Raw genomic sequence first — 5354 nt, forward strand, 5'->3', positions numbered from 1 at the left:
ATTTCTTACATTTGTTGGGACCAAACGATCAATCTCTCCTCTTAATTTTCTTTCCTATGTTGCTTATGGCAATTGACTGACTTTGATTTGAATTTTGAGTGTTCCGCCCATTCATGCTAACAGAGTCGAGGGTTTATGAATAGATTCTTTAGGTGGCTTTTTATGATGACATGATTTTGCAATTTTTCTTGTTTGTAGGAAAGTGTTTGACTCTATTTTTGGAATTTGGATTGCTTTAGATCCAATGCATATGATAGGTTGGGTAACTAAATCAACAAGTTAGCCAACATGATTTACTCTTGTTCTTATCAATTTTCTTTATAACTCAATACAACTCTTGTTCTTTCCATGTTTCTTTACAACATTAATAGGAGGGCGTTTACCTTTTTTAGCGTGTTCTTTGAGACAGTGTTAGATGATGGAAGCCAAGCGAAGGAGAACAACTACATTCATGTAAGTATTATAAGTCTTAAGCTCCATTTGGTCATCACATCAATCTTTATGAATATAATTTTTTATCAAACTAAATGGATCTTAAGCCCCTTGTTTTAACTCTGCCAATGCAACTACTTGCAATGCCGGTCCCAAGCCCAGGTAAAGGAGGAGGGAGGAAGGCTTGAGCGTCGCAAAGTCAATAGCAGAGGAAGCTGGTAATTACACTTGACTATCTCGTTTTTTTATTATTATTATTAAGTGTCGTTTGGCTGCATGGATTTGGATTCTAACTTACTAGATTTTCAAACCTGAATTGTAGGGCATTTTATCAATAATCTCCCATCAGACGGACAGTTTGGATCACTGAATCATTGGTACCAATTCTTTGTGGAACCATTTACTTGCATTCTGGGATTGGCTTTTGAATAGGTACCCAAATCTTCTACAAACAATCTGAGTAAAACACAATATCTGTGGAGCTATATATAAAATCCACCACATCCATCAGGTGAGAAGCATTAATTTCACCACACAACAAAATATTATCCTAATAGAAAACTCAGGTGGGCCACATCAATGAGAAAAATGTAAAATTGGTCCTAAAACCTCTACGTTCACACGGTGTGGCCCACATGAGTTTTGGATAAGGCGCGTTTTTACAACTCTTTATCCTGCTGAAAGATACACACCATGGTGGCGCAAACCCTTGGTTGACATCCCATCTCCATTCTTCCCTATGGTGTGGCCCACCTGAGTTGTGGATCTGGCTGATTTTTACCCAGAGCCTAACATCAAAGATTGCACTTGATGGACATAGTTGATTTTACACGTACAACATGGTGGGACCATAGAAATGGTTGTTTTGTGCTAGTGTTGGAGCCTTGTAGTAGCATTTATAAATGTACATGCAAACAGATCACCATCATCATCTTAAATGATAAATTGATAAGAGGTTTTATATTCAGTTCTAAATGGTAGATTCATAGCCTTTCTTCTAGCAATTTCAGGTTGGCTTTAAATGGTAGATTGATAAGAGGTTTTGTATTCAGTTGCCTACCAGACATCAACCTGCCTCTTCCACTTGCAACTAGCTTTTCTTTTTAGTTTTTTGAGAGATGGTTAAACCTATAATTGTGTTGTGTGACATTTTCCTTCTCTTCATAAAGTGAGCATTACGGTTTGGTTAGATACTTAACACTCAAGGCTAAGGGCCTCTTTGTATCAGCAAAATCTGCCCTGTAATGAGAATTTAAGAATAACAGGTCAGACCTGTTACCGCTGCATTCTCATTTTGGATTGTGAACATGCGTGTCGGCCTTATTCCCAAACTGGCAGTTTTATTTTTATTTAATTTAATTTAATTTTTTTAGCATGGGGTCTTGTTCATTTGGCATACCGCATATGTACTTGAGGATGAATGCTTCTTCTTCTTCTTTTACTTCTTCTTCTTCTTCTTCTTCTTCTTCTTCTTTTTGTTCTGAAATTCTGATTCCTTTCAATTCACTTTCATTGCAGTTGTTACCTTTGGATCTTTGTTGTCATTTTCTTGCTGAATGTTGATGGTAAGTTCAATCTCAACATGTTGTTGCTGAAGTTGATATATGGTTTGCTTTGGATTCTCAATATAATAAACTTCCCTGGATCTGTTCATTTGATTAGGTTTTTCCCTTCTGATTCTTCTTTATATATATACATATATATATCTATATATATATTCCAAATTTTTATTCTCCTTTAATGAATGTGTGTTTTGTTAGATTTGGAGAGATGGGGGTCTCTGGATTTTCTTTAGATTTTAGGGAAATGCTGCTTTCTATTAACATGGTGGCCATTTCTTGACTTAGAATGCTACAGATTCTCATTTTGTAATTCTCTTGATTAAACTGAATGTTTGTAATTATGTTCACTTGTGCATCCAAATGCAGCCTTAATGTTTTTGCCCTTTTGGATGCTTCTTAACTTGACAGCTTGAAATCTGGATACAAGCTGCACAAGATCCTTGAAATGTTGAGTTTCTATTTTCGATTTTAGCAAGAAGGGATTACGTCTGGGATTTTAGCTACACAAGATGCAGGAAAGGAAGGCTTCTCCATACAACCAAGCAATGACTTCAACGCATCTAAGTTACCCTCTTCAAAGATGAGAAGATTCATCAATGTAATCAACATAAAAAGTATCCCTTCCATATGAATTCAGGTCCTCTATAAAAACTAAATGATAACAAGCCTGCAAAATGCATCAACGTCAACTTGGTCTCCTTATTCCTTGCAGGATATGTTTCCATAACATCATCTAAGATCTTCTGAATTGGCTTATTTGCATAATATCACTCAAAACAACTAACAATGCCGATTACAAAATCATATTCCTCGCAGAGAGATAAATCTTTTAGAGTTTTTAAGCAACAAAAACTTGCTTTGCTCCTCATAAACCATACAATTTGCAATAGCTAACAACTCCACAATTTGATTGTGTTTTGTTCTAAATTACAATCCCCACAATTGTTGTTTGGAGGCTTTACATCTCAGTTGTAATAACAAAGACTGAAGCAGCATTTCGTGCTTGGAGTGCGTTTCCACTCTACTATTTAAATATCTTTTTAGATGTATGTGAAATCTATCTTATAAGGTTTAACAATAGGTTTTAGTGTATCATATCGTTCACCACCAATACAGGGTCGTATCGCTCTATTTTGGGACTGTATCAGGCCGATACCAGTTTGTATTGGGTGATATATACAAGTTTTGGACAATACTTTAAACTTTCTTATAGTAGTATGTTTCATTTCTTGAAGACGCTCCTTGCAAACATCCTTTTAGCAGGAACCCCTTTTTCTCACATAAATCTTGTCATATATGAACTGTCCAATGTATCATCTATATGCAGCTCATCCTCTTTCTGTTGTGGACAGGTTGTGGTATTGATAGGGAGTTCAGCTAGTGTTGTCGACGTCTCTAGGGACATTGCCAAAGTTGCTAAGGAAGTTCATATATCATCAAGATCTACACTGGATGGACCAACAGCAATATTACATTCTGCATTTTTTCCCACTAGAGTTGCGTTCGCAAAATATTCAATACATGCAAAAGGTGAGTCACATACCATGAAACTTGTTATAGAAATTGGGCCAATCTACTCATTGGGTAGGCTATAAGTCAAAATCAATGGCCAGCTAATGGACATCTAGCTAATCACATGACATCAAGTAAATAATTATTGGTTGTTTTTTGAAGTTTTATGAAATCTAGATTCACTCACCATTATTCCAGGCATAGTCATTTTTAAAGAGAGCCTTCCCATCGGGGTTAACTCTGAAGGGCCCTTGTTCCATCATGGCTCCAATTAGGGAGGAGCATCCAGGACCTGCATATCCCAACTTCATAATGGTCACCCAAGGATTATAAGAGAACTTATTTGAAAAACTGAAAACCAGTTCACCTACTATGGTTCCCACCATATCAACATTCTGGATCACCAACCGATGGGCATATACAAACTGAAAATGGGACCTTTGGTTTCTCTCTATCCAAACATCTAGCTAATCACATGACAACATGAGTGTACGTAACAGAACTTTTCTTGCATCTAAATGGGACCTTTGGTTTCTCTCCATCCAAACATCTGCTTACATTGTAAGGAGGTTTTTCCTGCTGCATTTTAACTTCAAAATGGAAGTATTTTATTCCAATCAATTGGCAACTTAGCTTTCTTACTCTTATTATCCTAATCTCCTTCGCAAGTTTGGAAGCTTTCATATATTTCTTGTGGTGTGTACAAATAATTAGGATGAATGCACAAATCGATTGCAGATTAGCCATTTAACAGAAAGACACGGGCGTTGATGTCAGAAATCTGATGCAGATTAGGCATTTAAAGGATGAATGCATAGATATGATGCTGAAAAAATTAGCTTAGTTTTCCATGAAAAGAAAACAGAATAACCACGAGATGCATCTATCAAGTATATCAGAAAAAAAAAAAAAAAACCATAATTCACAACAAAGCATGAATCAAACAAAATAAACTCGAGAATACATGAATAAACAGAACGGCACAAGGATTGATGTCCTCAGAAATCTAATAGCAGTGAAAGAACAAATTACTGAGAAATCTGCAATTGTGTGCAATGATGACACACTATTTTATGGAACTGGCACTTATTAAAAAATGAAACCTGAAATTAAAGACATGTGGTTTTGTGACCGCCAGTAAAAGTCATTGTAAAAGCACCACCTGAACATCAACATGGACGGCCACATTCCATTCAATTATATAGGCTTCCCGTAACAGGGTAGTAGGAAATTCACATCCCCAATTTTCTAGCTCTTGAATACCAATTCCACAAAAACATTTAGCCATGCTAGTACAAACCAACTATAAAATCAGAAAGTACCATACTAGACAATACAATAACATTTCATTAGCCAAAAAACAAACATTGGATCAACCTAATTCTTGTGCTAGGGCATCAATGTAGTGGTGCCATTCTGATGGATGGATTGGATCTCAGACCTATAGTGCAATGCTGCCACATGTGGCATGTTCATGAGCTTCATTGCACATGCATGGCTGTAGCAAAGTTCTCAACCAAATGTCAATTTGTGGATACTTGTAAACAGAGCTTATTATTGGGATTACTATGATTTTTTGAAGGCATGAAATGGGCTCTAGATCATGATGCATTTATTTGTTCAGTTGTAATATTGTTCCCTCCCAACCAGCTACATTTTTATGATGAATTTAGCCTCGCTCAACCAATGTTGTGAGGATTAAATGTGAGAGTAAAATTGTCCAACGGTATTGGCGTTATATATAGTAGAGATAACTAGTAAACTTCAGTGATTTTTTTAAGGGTCTTACCAGTGGGGTAAAAGTCTATGATATTTGATTCTGAACAAGTCATTAGATTCCTGTATGCT

General features: G+C 36.2%; 1 long non-coding RNA gene across 1 annotated transcript; it reads left to right on the forward strand.

The window, feature by feature from the left end:
* The first annotated feature begins 588 nt into the window (after nucleotides 1-588).
* On the forward strand, nucleotides 589-3656 carry LOC131246255 (uncharacterized). The gene is made up of 4 exons (XR_009171264.1): nucleotides 589-650; nucleotides 755-809; nucleotides 1951-2631; nucleotides 3347-3656. It is a non-coding gene; the product is annotated as an uncharacterized LOC131246255 (long non-coding RNA).
* Nucleotides 3657-5354: the final 1698 nt, after the last annotated feature.

Source organism: Magnolia sinica, chromosome 5 (genome assembly GCF_029962835.1).
Source record: "Magnolia sinica isolate HGM2019 chromosome 5, MsV1, whole genome shotgun sequence".
In the NCBI taxonomy this organism is placed as follows: Eukaryota; Viridiplantae; Streptophyta; class Magnoliopsida; order Magnoliales; family Magnoliaceae; genus Magnolia; species Magnolia sinica.